The sequence below is a fragment of the Podarcis vaucheri genome, assembly GCF_965113315.1.
Source record: "Podarcis vaucheri genome assembly, chromosome: 15".
In the NCBI taxonomy this organism is placed as follows: domain Eukaryota; kingdom Metazoa; phylum Chordata; class Lepidosauria; order Squamata; family Lacertidae; genus Podarcis; species Podarcis vaucheri.
The window spans coordinates 43,423,991-43,444,844 of NC_138753.1; the positions used below are offsets into that span (position 1 = coordinate 43,423,991).

At 44.6% G+C, this 20,854-nt stretch overlaps 1 long non-coding RNA gene across 9 annotated transcripts in view; it reads left to right on the forward strand.

The window, feature by feature from the left end:
• The window catches only part of LOC309519618, a 31,986-nt gene extending 11,691 nt beyond the window's left edge, over positions 1-20,295 (forward strand). For 4 of the 9 annotated variants that reach the window (XR_014213883.1, XR_014213884.1, XR_014213886.1 and 1 more), the window contains exons 2-4: positions 5,602-5,749; positions 6,076-6,211; positions 12,097-12,120. This is a non-coding gene — a long non-coding RNA (uncharacterized lncRNA). Of the gene's footprint in view, positions 1-4,285; positions 4,365-4,436; positions 4,736-5,040; positions 5,387-5,601; positions 5,750-6,075; positions 6,212-7,476; positions 8,571-12,096; positions 12,121-19,907 lie in introns of those variants that run through there. The other 5 variants (XR_014213888.1, XR_014213889.1, XR_014213890.1 and 2 more) reach the window with 5 other exon arrangements.
• The last annotated feature ends 559 nt before the right edge of the window (positions 20,296-20,854 follow it).

The window sequence follows — 20,854 nt, forward strand, 5'->3', positions numbered from 1 at the left end:
TTTGCCAGAGTCTGCCCCCAGAGGAAGGAATGGCAAGGGATGGTGGGAACTGTTGAGGGGGAAGAGCAGGGAGAAACGGAGCAGGTAAAAGCCAACGCCTGGTTGCCAGCAGGGCACTGCAGCCAGGCCAAAGAGCAGTGAAAGTGCCCCTTCCCCAAGTGCCAGTGCCAGAAGCTCCTCGACCTGCTCTAGTGATTGAAGTGTCGCTAGAGCTGCAAAATGGACACCCCCTAAAAATAAAGGCGCTGTTGGACTCAGGCAGCTCCTGCAATTTCATGAGCAAGGAGTTTGCTGCTGAACACCAGATACAGACTATCCCTTTAAGCAACCCCCTGCAGGTGACCACGATTGATGGCAGGGAACTGTTGGGAGGAGGCGTCAGCTTGCAGACCGTCCCAATGATAATGAGGGTGGCAAGGCACACAGAACTGATAGCGTTTAATGTGGCCACCTTGGGAGGCGCTCCCATTATTTTGGGAATGAGCTGGCTAGCCCTACATGATCCGCTGGTGGGCTGGCATCAAAGAGTGGTTTCCTTCGGTTCCGCACACTGCTTAGAACACTGCAGGGCGGAAAAGGGGTCAGCAGGGGCCCAAGCCACCCTAGCAGGGACGGAAGTGATGGAGAAGGGGAAGGTGCCACCACAGTATGCTGATCTCAGCGACGTGTTCAGCGAGAAGGAAGCGGACCAACTACCCCCGCATAGGCCCTTTGATTGCCAGATCAATTTACTCCCTGGAGCACAGCTTCCTGTAGGCAAGTTGTATGTCATGTCAGACAGGGAGATGCAGGAGTTGCGAGCGTTCATTGACAAGAACCTGAAGAGAGGCTTCATCAGAGAGTCCAAGGCAGCGGGGGGTAGCCCAGTGTTTTTTGTGGATAAAAAAAACACGGACAAGCCGAGGCTGGTATGTGACTTTCGGGCCCTAAATGCAGTGACAGAGCCGGCGGCTTTTCCTATGCCCAGGATTGATGATATTTTGACCAGGGTGCGAAAAGGAAAGATTTTTACAAAGCTGGACCTAAGGGGGGCGTACAACCTGATACGTATAAGGAAAGGGGATGAATGGAAGACCACCATGTTCACCCCTTTGGGGGCATTTGAATACCTCGTTATGCCTTTTGGATTACAAACAGGCTCCGCGTGTTTTCAAGCCTTTATGAACCATGTACTGGGGCCTTTGCTCTACAAGAATTGCGTGGCCTTCTTAGATGACGTGTTGGTGTATTCGGAGAATGAGGAGCAACATGTGAGAGACGTCAGAGAAGTGTTGAGCAGGCTGCAAGCCAACAGACTGTGGGTGAAACTGGAAAAGTGTCAGTTTCATACCAAGGAGGTGGAATTCCTGGGGTACCGCTTGTCAGACAAGGGGTTGGCCATGGACCCCGGCAAGGTTCAAGCGGTGCTGGAATGGAAAACACCCAAGACCAAGAAGGATGTGCAGAGGTTCCTAGGGTTTGGAAACTTTTATCGTAAGTTCATCCGAAACTTCGCCCACCTGACGGCGCCCATCACGGACTGTCTCAGCAGCAAAAAGAAGTTTGTTTGGACGGGGGAGGCGGAGCGAGCGTTTGAGGAACTGAAAAGGGCCTTCGCCTCTGACGAACAACTTCTACATGTGGATTTACAAAAAAAGCTGAGGGTCGAAACAGACGCTTCGGACAGAGCCATAGGGGCGGTGCTTCTTCTGCAGCCGGGGAAGGAGGGGTCAGAGTGGCGACCGTGTGCCTTCTTTTTGCGAAAGCTGAACAAATCTGAGAGAAACTACACGGTGCACGACCGGGAACTTCTTGCGATTTATGAGGCCTTCCGGAGATGGAGGCATCTACTAATTGGTGCACAACAGAAGGTGCAAGTGTGCACGGACCATAAGAATCTAGAGTATTGGAGAACTGCGCGAGTGCTCAACCAAAGGCAGTTGAGATGGGCCCAGGAGTTCTCCAAATTTAACTTTGAGATTTGTTACGTACCAGGCCCGGAGAACGTTAGGGCGGACGCTCTCTCACGCAAACCTGAATATTTGGAGGGAGAGGGTGCACCCGAAGAGACCCATGTTATTCCCGAGGACCGCTGGGTGTGTGGGGCGGCTTTGGTGGGGCAAAGGGAACTGGTAGAGGGAACGGTGCAGGATGAATACGCCCAGGACAAACTCAGGGGTCTCAGGAGGGAGGGAGACAAACCCGGGGGTTTTGAGGAGAGAAACGGGGCGTTGTACTACAAGGGAGCGTTATACATACCTGAAGGGGAATTGAGGGAAAAGGTACTCAAGCAACTGCACGATAGCCCCACAGCAGGGCATTTTGGGCAACACAAAACCATGTGGCTGGTTACCAGGGAATTCTGGTGGCCCAAGGTCAGGGAAGATGTGCGTGAATATGTGAGAGGGTGTGACCGATGTCAACGAGCCAAGGGGGAGAGGCGGGCACCGGCAGGTTTATTAGAACCACTACCCACGCCGGAAAGACCATGGGAGGCAGTGGCAATAGATTTCATGACTGATCTGCCCAGGTCCAAAGGGAAGACAGCCATTATGGTTGTGGTAGACCTGTTAACCAAGATGGCCCACTTTATAGCCTGCTCACATGCGGTCACAGCAGAAGAAACCGCTAAATTGTTTGTGGAAAATGTGTTTAGGTTGCATGGTGCCCCCTTGAGGGTGGTTTCGGACCGAGGGAAACAATTTACTTCCAGGTTCTGGAGGAAGCTCATGAGCTTATTGCATGTAGAGGTGAATTTTTCCACTGCCCGTCATCCAGAAACCAATGGGCAGGCGGAAAGAGCTAATGGTGTCCTCCAGCAATATTTGAGGTGTTATGTGAATGACAGAGAGAATGATTGGGTGGAGAAGCTGGCGTTGGCAGAATTTGCCTATAACAATGCAGAGAACGTGTCCACGGGGATGAGCCCTTTTTTGGCCAATCACGGGTGTCATCCCCGAGCCTTCCCAGGGGGGGAGGGGGAGAACTGGAGCGTTCCTGCCGCAGAACAGTTCGTTGAAGAAATGGAAGCGATCCATCGCCAGCTCCAACTTAATTTAAACAGGGCGAAGGAGGAATATAAGAGGCAGGCAGACAAAACCAGAAGGGAAGGGGAAAGCATTAGGGTGGGGGACCAGGTGTGGCTGTCCACCCAAGGGTTACCATTTAAAGGAGGTTGTAAGAAGTTAAGACCCAAAAGACTGGGCCCATTTGAAGTCACGCAACAGGTCAACCCAGTGGCTTTCAGACTCCGGTTACCGAACCACATGAAGTTGCACCCAGTGTTCCACAGATCATTGCTGTCACCGTATATAGGGGACAGAGAGGGGAGGGTCAATAGGGGACCAGCTATGGAAGAAAAAGAACACAGCTACCATGTAGCGGAGATTCTCGATTCCAGGTGGAGGGGAGAGCAAGTAGAGTATTTGGTAATGTGGGAAGGGGAGCCGGAGTCGGAAAACACCTGGGTCAGGGCAGAGGAGGTAGATGACGAGGTTTTGATTGAAACTTTTCATCAGAGATTCCCTAGAAAACCCCAGCCAGTGGCGAGGTTCCGGAGGGAATACTTCGCCACCACCGACGACGAAGAAGAGTTGGAGGGGTTCGCTGATTCCGAGGTGGAGGAGGATTCAGCGAGTCGGAACGAAGACCGATGGAGGGAATTGTTCGAGACGTCTGAAGATGAAGAGGATTCTTTTAGGGGTTTCAGCTCCTCACCGCCCAGAGGAGAAAGTAGGGGCGGGGGAGAGGGGGGCCCTGGAGGGGAGGTGGATGTCAGGGAACTGACATCGGAGGAAAGGGAAGTGGTAAGGCTCCCAGAGACTGGGAGAGAGTCAACAGCCAAAGCAGGGACCAGCAGGGGGAGCGCGGGGTCTCTGGAGGAGGATCTCAGTAATGCTGAGAGAGACGCAGCAGCCCAGGCAGGAAGCAGCAGGGGAGAGAAAGGGGTGAGAGACACTTCGAGCGAAAATAGCGGGGAGGTGTCAGAAGCAACTGCAGGGAGACCCATGCTGCGCCGGAAGCTGCCACGTCGTGAGTCCAGGAGACGCGTTTCCGTTAAGGAACTTCTTTGCTGGAAGCGCTTCCGCAGACAGCCACTGTCAGACTCTACTAGTGACTAGAGCAGACATGTCTGAGGAGCTCTGTCACACACAGAGGTTTGTGGGGTCGCACAAACTCTGAAGGGGCACAATTTTAAGCACAAGCAGCTAACCATCCCCTGACACTCAGCTTCAGGATCTGTCCTTCCAGTGAGCACTCAGGACTGATTTCCTGAAGAATGGATACGTTTGACAATAATACATGGAACTGGCAGTCAATGCGTAGTTTTTAGCACTACTATAATATTCTGGTAGAAAGAGCAGGTGTCTTTGTTGCTCAGACTGGTGAGTAAGCCTGATACTGATGCTCTTAAATTCTGATTGCCCACTACAGATTATTGTGGCAAAGAGAATTGCTTAGCTGATAAGGTTTATATTCTGAGGTTCTGTCTTTGGCCCAGAACCAAGTGGTGGTGGAGAGGCTAAGCTGCTGCAACTAATAGCAACTGTGTTGAAAAAGACAAGACCCAGATATTTTTCATACCACTTGGCTTTATTTGGCAATCAGGAACATGTCATATCCGCTTTCAAGCTAAAGTCATTTTTGTAGACATGAGTAATAATTCTTTGTACAGTAAAAAAGAATTTGTCAATGTTAGATCAGTGTTGGGCCTCCAGTGAAAACTATGCCAATATATATCTCAAGTGCATTACCGGTAACACTAAAGGGTTAATTTTTACACAATCTCTCTGCATAATTTCTTTTCTCTAACCACCCATGCTGGGCTGTTCACCATTGTGCTTCTCAGCTAATGAACAATACCAGAAAATGCACTGTGGAGAGGGGGGAATTAGATCCATGGTTTTAAACACAGAGAAAATTCAGCATTGCATGATTAAATAGAATCTGTGCATTGATAAAACTAGGGTTTGAAACCCAGAATTATATACTATGGTTGAGTTCTTATAATGGGGCCCAAATCTCTTCATTTTATTTTGAAACATTATCAGAAAAACACTCCCTTTCCACTTTGATGATGTTTCAAAAATGTCTTCAAAAATGTTCACCTATTCATTTCGATTGCATGATTTTGCTCTCAGTTGGCTTTGATTTTCATTAGTGATTTCAAAACATGAATAAATCTGATTCATTGAGTAATGTAGTGTTATTATCCCTGATCAGCTGGAATCAGTCATATGACTGATCAGTTGAACAGGGCTTTCACTTCCATATAACTATATTCAGGCCTGGTCCACTCATGAGCTGGGAAGAAGCAGCCTTTTCGGGCAGCAGAAGCCCCCATGACTGCTCCTCCACCAGCAGCATCAGCGCCAATTTCTAGCAAAATCTCACAAGATCTCATAGTGTGAGAGATGTCGTGCCACTTCTTTGCCAGTGATGGAGGCAACAGGGCAAATGGTGTGGTAGCAGGCCAGTGTGGCAGTGGAGGGGGGTGGTACTTAATGTTTCGCCTCAAGCAGTAAAACAGGACACTGTGGACCTAACTATATTTGTCATTCCCAGTAACATCATCATATAAATGCACTTGACTGAATATGTAGCATCATGGTATTCTTTCAGTACGTGATCAATAATTGCCTGGGATTGTCCATTTCACTAATTCCTTGAAGAAGGAGGAAGAAGCGGTCGCTAGGAAGGGTGTGTGTTGATATCGCACAGAGACAAGAGCAGTTTGGGAGGAAAGGACAGCTAACAAGATTGGGAAAAGGTGAATATTCTGACAATCAAAGTGTCTGAGGGGAAATGTTTCCAATTGTAGACAGCATGGTGGGGTGTCACCGCTCACCTGACCTTTGGTTGGTTACATCACTGCTGCTTCCTGGAAGGTAGAGGGAGAAGAGTGAGGCAGCAGTGAGGCTGGTGCAGTGCAAAGGCACCAGCAGAGCCAATGCAGCATTCCTTCTGGTCTGATTGCACCATGCCAACCTTATCTTCCTCCCTGTAAGCCCTCCATTGTCTCTTGAGACAGACAGATGCTAACAAAAATGTATTTTTTGTAACTGAAACGACAGCTATGTGTCACTTTATTTACAGATATAATACTCTAAAAGATGACATACGTCCATGCTGTGAGTGACAGGGTTTATTCCTGCAGTAGATAAAAAAGAATGAACTTTCATCATCCCAGTCTTGTAACATGACTCCCCTGGGATAGGAACAATCTTTGTAGGTGAGTACATTGAGACTTTCTATCCAGATGACGCAGAAAGTTTATTGTCATACAGACTAAGTATCTTCAAATGGTTTCTGTCATGCATCCACACACAGAGAGAGAGAGGGGAGGGGAAAGGAATTCCAACTTTATTCATTTTTATATAGCATAAATGTACCATAAGTGTAGAACATACAGGGTGTAGCATTCAGGAGCACAAGTTATCTGTATTTTCTTTGTAATTCAGCAGATATAATCCACACTGCTGAAATTCTGGATGTAGTTTACTAAATGAAGAGGTGTTGGATCACCTAGAATCTCAGATCTGTGTGGGTTGACTGTTGTTACTAAGTGAAGGCATTATGAATGTGCTCACAAATCCTCATATTTCCAGAACTTGGGACCTGGAACCAATAATGCTTTCTTTGATAACAATGCCATGCCATGCAAACGTGAATAAAGCAACATGTGAGTATGGACTACTGGGGAACTTCCTTTTGGGTAAACATGCAGAGGATTAGCGGTGTGCATGGCCCTCATGATTCACCTTGTATCCATGCATTTAAAAAGTTGGAATCTGTTTCTAAGTTGCTCCGTGCACTCGACCCTTCAACCTTCATTCTTTTCATATGCATTTCCCACACCTGGTATTCTCAGAAGCCGACCACTTCAAATACTGGAGGACATCATATACACAGACATGATATCCAACAGCAGTGAAGACCATTTACTAGATATTTCTGCTCTTGGACTAGATGACTGCCTGCTACTGCCTTTCACATGTGGGGGTGCTAAAAAAAACACCCCACCACATCTACCTACTAACTTAAGACTCTCTCTCCCGCTCCAGCCAAACAAGTCCCTTCCACCTATTCTACCCATGCAAGCTTTTTGCATCTGTCATCCTCTCGAGCTCCATCTGCTACGTCTTTTGTAAGTTTGCTTTGAAATAGTATTGCCTGCTGCATCCCATGACCCATAAACAAAGATGACCTACAGGTAACAAACCCAGTCACCAAAACATCCGCAAACCTTTAATCACAGGTCAGGCTTTCCTGTATATCCATGGAGTTGAAATTTGGTATGACCCCTTGTTCCAATTCTATTCTTAGGTCAACTTCTTGGGCAAATATTTGATATCACCATAATATGAACTGTCTTGCATAAAGATGCATAGATGATTCCAGGGTCATTAAAAAAAATCAGTGTATTTGAATCATTGCCATCATTATTGCTGCAATGTCCATGCTGGCCTCATAATTATTTCTTGTAATTTAAAACAGCAACAAACTGTACTTTCACAAGCTAAAGGGGGGAACTTGAAAGTGTTTGGTGCGCTGATAAAAAAAAGGAGCAGATCTGGAAACCACAGAAGAACATGTTGCAACAAAGAGCTTTGATGCAATGGAATGTTGTTTTGATAACACTCTCTTACATAAAACAAGACATTACTAGAACTGAAATGCAGAATCTTTGGAAGGTTGTAAACAATATTTGTTTCTGCAATCTATCAAGATAATCTAAGGATTTGCATTTTGCTCCCCATTAAAAATTTCATTGGTTTTACATCTAGCTGAATTTCCCTGTTTATGTAATGTGACCTAAATACATAAAAAGAAAATCAATCAAATGTGCATAGATAATTCACTTATCCCTTTTGGTGCTGTATCTCCATGTTGGGTCACGTGGCTGTGCCATTTTGTTTGGCGAATATATATCTAAGGAAACTTTGCAGTCACAGCTGTGAGGTTGAGATAACATGCCAAATAATTCCTGATTTGCCACCAACATGTCACCAAGAGCAAAAATCAAATGTAGGGGTTTCTTACAAAATGTCTGACAAATTTCAAGGAAAATCCAAAAGAATTTTAAGGAGACTTGAGGAATTTCCCATTGAGTCACCTATACACTTAGGATGCTACTAGATGGAATTAACTACAGTACTCCAGGCACTGGTGACTTAACATTGGATTACAGCAATGCGGGGCTATCCTTGCACTGGACTGGTGAGCTATACTTTGTGCGGAAGGCTGCAGCCTGGTTGATGGCAGGAGTGAGACCTTGCCACCATATAACACCTCTGCCTAGAGAACTGCACTGGTTGTCTGTTTGCTACCAGGACAAGTTCAAGGTGCTACTCACAGCTTAGGACCATTTTACTTGCAGATTCACCTTAACCTATGTATGCTCACACGAATTGCAGAACTGGCACTGTTGCAGGTACCATGTCATACTTATTCTACATTTGCAAGAAAACAACCTTTTAGTGTGGTAGCATCTACACTTTGAACTCTTTGCCTGTTGACATCAGGCAGGCACCTTTGCTGCACTATTTTTGGTGCCTTCTTTTAAAAAACATTGTTTTGGCAAGACTGTCTAGACACGTGCTTTATTTATTTTTAGCTGCTGTTGATTTTAATCAACTTTTGAATATTTTTAAAACAGTTTTTATTAATAAAGTTAATATTTTATTTTCATAGGTTTTTTTTAAAAGAAATCAAATGATATAAAATTTTTAAAAATAAAATAAAATTGTCAGGAGTGTGTTCTAGCCAACCTTACTTGCAGCACACATTTAAGCCATCAACAGCTGTTTATTCTCCTGTCCAGAATCCTGACGCACACACACCCATGATTATCATCAAGTAAGGAGGACAGCAGGAATGAGACCATTGGCGCCACCCTCTCAGTCATGTTCTCAGCACTGACTCTATCACGTTCAATGTGTTGAAGCCTGGATTTCTGAAGCTGGGAGCTTGCTTCATTTGTGTAGGTTCCCCATGAGATTTAGAACCTTGACCTTCTATGGGTCTGAACTGCATGGGGAGCTCTAAGTGCATGAGTAGTGAAAGCTCTCCACTGCTGACATTCCCTTCCCAACATGTGAAAGGTGATGAAACAGGTAACAAAGATGGACAAAGGGAGTAGGGCCAAACTTCTCATTTCAGTCCCCTCCCTTTCATTGCCTGGGTAAGAACACCTGAAGAGGGCTTGAGAATTGGAAGTGAACTCTTCAGGATCAGAAACATTTTCTACTGTATGTTCAGTACACAATTTTTGTAAAGAAGGGGTTCCAGATAAATGCAACTATTGTTTACTAGTAGCTGTTAATAATTATATTGGGGGGGATCTAGAGCTGGGCCAAAATGACAAGCCCACATTCACTGCTCTGCTCACTTTGATCTATTCACCTTTCCAATTTGGCCCCCTGAGGGTGGGAGAAAGATCAGGCCCGTGCACCAGATCCAGTCCCTCCCTCCTATATTAGTCCCATATCCATTTTCTATCCTGCAGTCATTTTGTCTCATGACTAATATCCATTGATAGACTTACTGTATATGAATTTGCCTGATTTTTTAATCTGATAAGCAATTGCCACATCATCTAGTACTAAATTTCAGACATTTGTTATGCATTTTATAAAGAAATACTTCTCTTTGTATGTCCTGACTCAGAGACAGGGAAGGATGATACATATTGACACCTTTCATAATATCTGTCATTTTCCTCATTTGATTTCTTGTAAAAATGATGTGAATCTACATGGCATGTTCCCATTCCTCCCTCTCCTTTCATTCGTGTCCATTTTGGACACCACAGTTCTTCATTAATAAAACTTTCTGCCATTCTTCCTTGAATGAAGATAGTGATGGTAACAATGTTTATTGTCTTCCTTGTTGGTTCTGTTGTCCTCCTTACTGGAACTAGCAGTACAGCTGATACAAGACATAGCGTAAGGATTAGGTAATTTTGCAAACCACTCACGTCATTAGTTCCCATCTGCCTGTTACATCATATGTCCATTGCACTGCTGGAACAAAACATCTTGTGTCCACATAGCTGCACTGTGTGCTAAAACCTATTCTAAAGGCCTTAAGTCTGGAAAGGAAGGTCTAAGCCACAGATGGAGAACCCTCCAACTGTTGGACTCCAACTCTTATCAGCCCCAGTCAGCATGGACATCTTTCCGGGATGGTTAGACTAAAACTGACACGGGGACAAATAGAAGAAGATGCCTTCACCCTGGTATGGCTCCCCTTTATCACATACACAGCCCAACACAGACAATGACAAAAATCCGCCAAGAGCATACAAATCAATATTGCTAACCTGATCCAAAACACCCACCCACCCCACTCACACATGAAAACAAGGATCACCACACCAATCACAAATGAACAACCACACCCTAGGCCAACCCCACCTCTCTCACCACCAAAGGAACACAAGTGAACAGGCTGACACAAACCCTCACATATATTATATAAAATAGAAACATCGCCACCCCACCTCTCCCCCCCCCACCTCTCTCCCCCTTTTCCTCCTAATGTCTCAACAACAAAACTGATCTGTAAAAAAATGTTACTTGAAAAGAGAGAGACCTTGCACATACAGTACTTTTGTAAACCAAGAAAATCTTTAATAAAACCCTTTCTGGGATGGTGGGAGTTGTGCTACATGCAGGTCACAGGCCTAGCTAAATCTTGCCTCAAGGTCCTGCTTGGCACTCCTTGCAGAAAGGTGCAGAAATCTCAGTTCTTAAAGAGATAAGCAATGGGGAACTAATATCATGAACCTCTGGCACAAAGCAAACCTGTAGCTATGGCTGCACATAATGATTTTTGAAGCCTGCAGCAGAATAAGCAGGGGTGGGGATCTCACCCCATTTGACCCAGAGGCCAAATGCAGCAGCCCCTCCCCCCACCCGCCATGTCCTTTACCACTCCAGCTTTGCATCCTCTTTGAGCAGTTTTGCCTGGGTGGGATGTGTCCTTGTGAGGAAGGGTTTTGCTCACCTGGATGGAGGACAAACCATCCTGTTTAAGGGCAAAATTGTACACTTGTAGCCATACCTACTTTTGTGCCTGATCTTGCCCAGCACTGGCACGCGGACCTCAGACTGAGAAGGTTCCCCACTCCTAGAGCAGAGTTTGGCCCCAAATACCTACTCCTCCAAGACAGCTTCACTTGCCCACACATCACCCCCCTGTTGACTGGTATTATTTGGCTTTTTTTGTTTTGACTGCATATTCACAATTTTACTTTACAAAGACCAACCCAATTTGTGGTGGTGATTTGAATTTATGTCCTGCCCTTTCTCCCAAAAGTGCTCAGTCAGCAAACAACAAGTGATAAAGCAATAAAAGCATATTTGAAATATCCTAAACAGAATTCCAATATGGATGCAGACTGGGATAGATCTCAGCTTAAAAGGCTTGTTGAAGGAGGAAGTTCTTCAGAAGGTCTGAAAAGACAACAGAGGTGGTGTTTGTCTAATATTAAACGAGAGGGAATTCCAAAGGGTACGTGCAATGACACGGAAGGACTGGTTCTCATACTGTTCACAATGGAACTTCTGATAAGGTGCCACAAGCAAGTGGTCCTCACCTGCAGAATAATCAGCTGGGCGATCTTTCAGATATCCCGGTTCCAAGCTGTGTATGGCTTTATACACCCAAAGCAGCACCTTGAACAGCACCCAGTAGCTAATTGGCAATCAGTCCAAGAATTTGAACTGCATGAAAGTCTGAGAGAACTAGTCCCCCCCCCCGACTATATGGCACTGTATACCTCACTCCAGAAACACAACCTGTAACAAAGAAAAAATACAAAAAGCAGCATGATCTTAGCAGGTGTGAAGAGTTCAGTAGACTCATAAGCTGTAATGTCACATACTCTGTTCAGTTGCTTATCTGCATGCTGTTATAGTTTGAAAACTGAAATAAATAATAAATTACACACACAAATAATCTCAGCTATGGATAGAGCAAAAATCATGGTTAGAGAAGCTTTCACCATCCTGGTAGCCTACAGATGTTTTTGCAATTTCTAAACAAGTTGCAAAACTTCTAAACATTTCAATTTTCTTTAGACAATCAATTGTTGCTTTTTTTTTTTTACAGTGGTACCTCTGGATGCAAACGGGATCCGTTCCAGAGCCCCGTTCACATCCTGAGTAGAATGCAACCCGCAACTGCGTGTCTGCACGTGCGCAGTTCGTGATTCGCCGCTTCTGCACATGCGTGTGATGTCATTTTAAGTGTCTGCACATGCACGAGTGGCGAAACCCGGAAGTAACGCGTTCTGTTACTTCCGGGTCGCCACGGAGCGTAACCTGAAAACGCTCAACCTGAAGCATATTTAACCCGAGGTATGACTGTACTTATCTTTCTCCAATGAGCTCAAAATGGTGTGTATATATTTCTCCTCCCTCCATTTTACCCTCACGACATCCCTGTGAGGTAGATTAGGCTGAGCAGCAATGATGGCCTAAGATCATCCAGTGAGCTTCATAGCTGAGTGGGGTTTGATCCCTGGTTTCTCAGGTCCTAGACCGACACTTCAAACACTACAACACACTGGATCTCTGAATATAACGGGTAAATTGCATCCATTCATTCATACCATTATCTTCCCCCACCCCAGCTTTGCTTTTTCCAGTTTTGCTGTAGGTCCCAATCCAGCAACTTCATTTGCTATCTTTAACAATGCACTAGGAGATATACCAGCACTGCGATCACTCATGTAGATTTACCCTTTCTGCTTTTTCACATTCACCTTGGAAGCCTGATTTCCTTCTCTTAGCTTAATGTACACACACACACACACATACACACACACATATTCCCCCTTAATGCCCTGCTCCCTAATTATTCTCACAGGTAAAGCTGCTTCTAATCCAATTCCCACAAAGAGAGAAACAAATATTTTTAACCAGCTGGCCTGCCAAAATGTCCTCTTTGATAGATCACATTATTTCCCAACCCACTAGTTTATACACTGAACATTTTGATCTGGTTATCTCACTTCTGCACAGCTGATATAAAAAGTGTTGAAATATACCGTTACTGACTCACACTTGCATGCACAAAAGAGTTAACCTGACCCAGAGCTCAGGTTGCAAGTGGGTGTGGCTTTGCAGGCTCTCAGGAGCACCTGCTTCTTACTTCTTCTCTTCATGCTTCCTGGAACAAGCAAGAAGGAGTCATGTGGCTGATGCCTCCCAGCTGCAAGAAAAATCAAATGAACTTAATTTCTCCAAAAGAAAGATTTTGCAGCCTACATCTTCATTAACCCAAATATTGCACAATCCTTTTTAGAAAAATCAAGTACTTTTATTTTAAGTCATTTGAAATCTTTTTACATCTTCGTTTTACTGCCAGTGGAAGGAGACTTGTGTGGTGTTACAAACCATTAGGTATTAAAAGAAGGTTCTAGATACTCTGTGAATAAAATAGTCACTTAGTTGCCAACCTAAGTGTCTGTGATTCTACCTGCTGAAATGGCCTCTTCTATAGAACACTTATAGATTCAGCAGCCTTGCGCTTTTGCATCTGGCTGCTCTAAAGGATAGGAAGTTGGGAAGAACCAAAGATAATGCAAAATGCTCAAATGTTGCTGGATCACTCTCTCTTCCTGCAGTTTTCCTAAGGAGGTGAGCACAGGGGGAAAGTCTAGGGAGTGCCACATTTTTTTCTGGAAGGCAGAGTCCTCTGGACCGAACTCCCCAACTGTGCAACCAAGGTAAACTTTACTCCAAGTCAAAGAGACCTTTACAATTCTGTGTGGGCACAGAAATTGCATGCTGTTGGCCACAGTCACAGCTGAATCCCAAAGAGCAAGAGCAAGGAACAAAGCAACTTATGTAACACACCCTTGGATATATCTGAAGGCTTCAAGAAGATTCTACTGTATAAATGAATGACTTCTTGCAGCTCTTGAGGAAGTATTTCTGCCTCATCAAATCACAGCATTCCAGATCCGGCTGTGGCCATTTAGATCTCTCTTGTTGTACATGAAGCATGACATGCCAGAATGCCTGTTCTCAGAATAACCTGCTGCCACAATGAGATGCATTTTGGAGACCCTTCTACGCACAATGCTGGAGAAATCTGTTCTTTGCAAATTCCAGTATGAACTTTCCTGACCTGTAGCTCACATGCTAATGTGTGGGTTGGAAATTCTGCAGTGCTGCTCTGAGCTCAAAAAGGGATCAACTTAAAATGCATGGGTTTGGGGGGTTTTCTCCATAAAATGCCTTTAGAAATGTGTGTTTTGTGATCATATATGTTTAAAAACATTCATGTTTGAATGGAATCTCTCTCTCTCTCCAGAGACTAATGCAGAACTGGGATCGGATTGATTTATGAATGAGTGCATTTAAAAGATATGCTGAATACAAATAGATCCACCCATCCCTTGTGCCCCTGCTATCTGAGGGGGCTTTATCATAAGCCCCCCAGAGTAAAATAAACACTAGGAGGCTTAGTTTGGTCAGAATTGAGTATACACTTCCAATACATTATGTCTGGTAAGAGAGCTGTGAAAATTTGTGTCCCGGGCTTTTTAGACTTGTCTACCCATGTACTATCTGAAACTGAAGGGGTGCATTGGTTGCCAGATGTGAAATATACTGACATTATTTTCAGCTCTCCTACCCCATTACAGTGGTACAGTGGTACAGTGGTACCTCGGGTTAAGTACTTAATTCGTTCCGGAGGTCTGTTCTTAACCTGAAACTGTTCTTAACCTGAAGCACCACTTTAGCTAATGGGGCCTCCTGCTGCCGCCATGCCGCCGGAGCACAATTTCTGTTCTCATCCTGAAGCAAAGTTCTTAACCCGAGGTACTATCTCTGGGTTAGCGGAGTCTGTAACCTGAAGCGTATGTAACCCGAGGCACCACTGTAACTGAATTATTGCAGAATGGAAACAGTGCTGATAGTGACAAATACAGGTCGGAATGGAAATAGCTGCCTTCTATCATCAAAAATCACAACAAACCTTTGCAGTAAGATAGACTGATGGTGTTTCATGGCCAAGTGGGAATTTGAGATCTAGTATACCAGGTTGTAGTGTAACCCTCTAACCACCATACCACATTGGCTCATTCTAACCTCTACACTGTACTGTATACAGAAGGCAACATGATTGACAGTTAAATCTTACTGCATCTCTTGTGGTGGGATCATGTCCTCTTTTACACTTGAGAGCAACAAACTAATTTGGAGGAATAGTTGTGGGGTTCAGGAGAAATGGGGTGGGGGGCTTCCACCACTGCTCCTTAGCCTCTGCCACCTGAGGCGGTTGCTCCACTCTGTCTCTCAGTTTAAAGAAGGAGGAGAAGCTGCTGTACCCTGTCAAAGTCAGCCCCCATAAGCATATTTATTTTAGGATTCCCATGGATGTCCCTCATTCTGTGGCAGGTGAATGGACCCATTGGAATGGGGTAGCATCTGTAGCTCAGCACTAGCTAAAATCTCACCCCAGCTATGAGCTCATGAAGTGGCCTTAGCCAAGCCGCCGTTCTCTCTGACTCAGCTCCCACAACTGCAGTATTGCTCTGACAGTACAAGCCTATCTTACTGAAACCAGGAAGAGAGATAAAATTCATAGAATGCTTAGCATATTACATAACACAGAAAAGCACATCCGCCAAGTACTCCCTCCATTATTTGGGAAGGGCAGAGCTTCTGTTTCTGCTTCCATTCCCAGCATTTCTAGGTAAGGCAAGAAACCTTGGACAGTTGTTGCCAGTCAGAGTAAAGAATACTGAGCTAGATGGACCAATGGTCTGACTCCTGTGTGCCATTATAAATCAGAACTAGAGAAAGTACTTCATTTGCCGGTTACTCCATACTCCACCTGCCCTTCAATGGAATTTGAGTAATATGTGCCCGTGATTAATGAAGCAAGGCGCACAAGTACAGTGGTACCTCGGGTTAAGTACTTAATTCGTTCCGGAGGTCCGTTCTTAACCATGAAACTGTTCTTAACCTGAGGTACCACTTTAGCTAATGGGGCTTCCTGTTGCCACCATGCCGCCGGAGCACGATTTCTGTTCTCATCCTGAAGCAAAGTTCTTAACCTGAAGCACTATTTCTGGGTTAGCGGAGTCTGTAACCTGAAGCATATGTAACCTGAAGTGTATGTAACCCGAGGTACCACTGTATACAAAATAGCTTTTCTACCTTTATAAAGAAGAACAATAAATGAAAAACAAAATTGAAATCATTTACTTGATACTGTATTCTCTTCTACAGAAGCTTCATGAGAAGGATGCTATTGCTAGAGCTGTCCAGTGAAATACTATCTTCTGGATAAATGTGTTGAGTATGAAGGTGTCGAAAATATACCTCATTTGTTTGTTGTTTAACAGTTTTCAAGGTTTTACTTTCCATGGAATAAATTCCTTCATGAGACTACAATCCTAAGCACCATTATCAGGGAGTAAATAAGTGAGATTTGCTTCTGAGTAGACACGTGTACAATGTCATCTTATACCTCTGATTCCTTTGCTTCTGCCACCACCAGTGCCCCCTCACCCATTCATGCAGATAATCAAAATATATTTCACAGCTCCCAGCCATTTTAGTGGCACTTGCTTAGAAAAAGTGTACAGATGGTTCATTTAAAACAGAGGTGGGACCCCTTTCTCAGATGGAGGGCTGTGGTGGGTGTGGCAGAAGTGGGTGGTGTAATGGATGTGGCTCTTCCTTTTGTACTGTAAGCTATGTTCCAGTTATGCAAAAGTCAGAGGTTTCCACACACACTCTCCCGCACCCACATCACTACAACCAGGCCAGCAAAAGGCAAAGGCATTATCATCCTATAAGGGCACATTCCAACCCCAAGCACTCAAGAAGGGTGCAGACAAGGCCAAAGAGGGTGTGGGCTGGGGAGTTGAGGGGCCCTGGGAGAGTCACAAGGACTGAATAGAGAGACCCGGAGGCCACATTCTTGCTTTGAAATGTTTTTGATGGAACACAACACCTCACCTCATTAATATAATTCCTGTATAATTTCGGTGTACTTGAGAAAAATACACTTGTAACATTTTCCTCCATCAAAGAGGAGATGCTGGCTTTTCTACAGGAGGAATCCCCAGTAAGGGGCTCACCCAACCAAGAAAGGCATTTGCAGACCAAGGGACTGGATCCAACTATACGCCAAATCAACATGTATGACACTACAGATATTTCATCCACACTTCTGTCCATAGAACAGACTTTGACCACAGTTACAGAGGACGAGCAAGCAAGATCAGAAACTACACAGATGTCTGGGGGATTGTCTGAACTCGATCAGGAGACACACACTGGGAAGCTGATCGCCCCGAGTGCTGAGCTGCAATTGCCTCCAGCCGAGGACCAACCAGAAACATTTTCGCTAGGTAACATAATGCCTAACAAAGTACAAAGCAACCTATTCTCCCACCTGTGTTCCAGGACTGCCTCAAAGCCCATCTGCAAGAAGTTAATATCTTAGTACATCAACCTTCATATTGCCTTGCAAATGCTGACTTGGCTATGCCAGCACTAGAGGACACCTCAACAGAAGAAGAACCCCCGGGAACAATTTCTGGGACGCACATTCCTGTTGATGCTCTCAGTCCTAGCGATCTCGCCTCCCAAACTGGCTACTTGAGGACAGTTAATAAGAGAGCACGACATAGTTTGTTTACAAGAAACTTGGTCGACAAGGCACATTGACTTTGCCGGCTATAACACCTTTGCGGTTCCAGCAGTCAAACTCCACAAGCAAGGCAGCCCCTCGGGTGGCTTGCTAACCCTGGTGGCTCCCCATATAAAATGTGAACACATTCTCTCGGCCAATGCAAATTGCAAACTTTTAGCAACAAAGATAGAGATGGAAAGCCAGGTCATGTTATTGGTCAATGTGTATATTTCTCCCTCCTCTACTGTCACAGCCAAGAACCATCAATGGGATCTCCTTGCACATCTGCTCAAGAATCTGGACACCATTTGCCCCAATTTACCTATTGTCCTGACAGGGGATTTTAATGCCCGCCTAGGCCAAGGGCAAGAAGTATATACAAAAGCTTGGGAGATCTTGGACTCTACTGCTCTTCCGCTTATGGGAACAAGAATCACGGGACTTAGAAATCTACCTGGCTGGCTTACGGCTCACCAAACTGACTACCACCAAGGCTTTGGTGTGGCTTAATGGGCTGCCAGACTGGGAAGGCTCTGGGAATGTTACTTTCCTCTTCCCACAAGGAGATAGTGTGGTAGACTATATTCTGGTCCCCACTAAATTGCTGCCCCTCGTGGCAGAGTTCCACATGGGTGATCCTATGCTTACTGACCATCTCCCCCTTCAGTGTAAATTTGTCTTTCCAGCGAGAGTGCCAGAATATATAATCAATCCACTCCCCCAGGTACCACATCCTCAGTACATAAAGATTCAAACTAACGAGCATACATGGAAACCAGAGACAGAGGTTATACGCTTCTTATTACAGGGGAGAGGCCAGAAGCTCACCAAGACAGTAGCTAAGTTCCTCTATTTGATTTTCTGCCATGTAAGTACGCTACAGGACCCTGCCCTTGCTGGAGTCCCACAGAGGTGAAATAGATTGCTCGCCTCTTTTTCTCTTTGGCAAATGACTGTACTGTTGAAATGGCGATGAGATCACATTGGCCTATTTATTCTGAATGTTTGTAAGTGATGCCAATAAAGGTTTGATGATGATGATTTTCTTCCATCAAGTGATGGAGAATATCAATGGTAGAAAAAGGATGAAAAGCTTTGAGCAAACACCCACCTTCCATCTGGTGGAGAACAGTATGGAACCTAAAGGACCCCATCCAGCTAAAGTTAGCCTTGTTTGGATTCCCCTGAAATCAAAATGGGGCTGTAGTGAGTTCTGGCTCCTGTTGATTGCCATGAGATTTTGTTGCAGGTAACTTTAGTCCAGTTGGGACCAAAGTAATTGGCCCCCGACTGGCTGACTCCAAAGTGTTTTGATACAACATTAATGCTACATAAGCCTTGGGCCAACTTTAGACAGCTGAGGAAGATACCAGAAACAAGTGAAAACATGAGTGAAATGTGGTTTCAAACATTCCTCATATCACACACATAAATCTTCTTGGCATGACTCTCCCTTTGTCTGTTTCTTTGAGTTCAGAATCAGATCTTGGCAGGAGGCCAAGCAAAACAATTATGAAACAATTATCAAGCTTTCGCTGAAGTGAATTATTATTATGGGTTCCCTTCTTAAGGATGCAACCTTTCTCCTTGAAAGGCTATTATATTACAGTACTGAGATCAGCACCTTCTTTTAATAACTAATACATCTTCTGTGTGCACACCCATACCTCAAACACAAAAATGTTTTTGTCTAAAGAAAGCCAGAACTGGAGGGCCAGCTCAAGACATTTTGCTGCCTGAGGCAAAGAACAAGGTAGTGTCTCCAGTGCCGGATTACCAAAGAGGCAGAGTCGGCACCAGCCTTTTAGGGGCCCGACAACAACAGATCAAAATAATATTTCTTTGATCTTGAAAAAAAATTACAAAAACATATTAGCATATAATTTGCAAGACACCCCCCCAAAAATTTGGATTGCCTAGGGTTATCCCCAGGGATTAATCTGGCACACTGTCTTCTACCATTGCATGTACAAAAGTCAGCCAACTGGCAATGACATGTAATAAGGCTACATCCACTCCATGCATTGAAAGCTGTATCATACCAGTCATTGTTTCCCTCAAAGATCTAGAGCAGGTTGTTTGTTAAGAGTGCTGAGAGATGCAAGGTGACTCCTATTCCCCTCATAGAACTACGATTTTCATAGTGGTTTAACCTTTAACCTCTCTTTCCAGTGAATTCTGGAAATAGTAGGTCTGTGTGGGGTCTTTTAATATCAGCCTGAGCCAGAAAAAATTGCATGATCTTTTTAAAAATCCAGGTCTTCAATACTCACCTGAAGCACACAGAGATGGAGCCTGGCAATGCACAAGGTAGGTGCTTCAATAGAAATGTCCTCTCCCTGGTTGACTCCAGTCTTTCCTCTTGCCGTTGAGGACTTTGAGGCAGGGCCTCAAATCATTATCAGGAGTGCAGAGAGACGGAGGACCACAAACAAAAAGGAAGTCCAGATCCTAAGCCAGAGGTTCCCAAACTGTGGCTTGTATGCCATCAGTGGACCACAAGCTTCATTCAGGTAGTCTGTGGCATGTCTGTGGATTTGTGGTTGAAGACAGGTGATGGCACATCTATTGGATTAAATATTGATTGTTCATGGTATTTGTATTCCTTCTTATATTTCATTATGTTAGAATTTGAATTCTATGTGAATTCTATGAAATTCAAATTATTATATGATAGAATACAATTCAATATAATATAATATAATATAATTAATATAATATAATATAATATAATATAATATAATATAATATAATGCAATTAAAATGCAATTACAAACCATACAGGATTTAGCACAGTGCATTGCAAGACTCTGCAATTTTCAAATGGTTGCTGTGGTAGTGAGCATGTAAGTCATTAAGGGTTTTAAAGGTTAAGACTAGCAACGAACACTCCACAATAACATCAGACCCATCAAAATTGTAGAGAGTATTCTGCAAATGAGGGATGCGGGTGGCACTGTGGTCTAAACCACAGAGCCTAGGACTTGCCGATCAGAAGGTCGGCAGTTCGAATCCCCGTGACGGGGTGAGCTCCTGTTGCTCGGTCCCTGCTCCTGCCAACCTAGCAGTTCAAAAGCACGTCAAAGTGCAAGTAGATAAATAGGTACTGCTCCAGCGGGAAGGTAAGCGGCGTTTCCGTGCGCTGCTCTGGTTCACCAGAAGTGGCTTAGTCATGCTGGCCACATGACCCGGAAGCTATACGCTG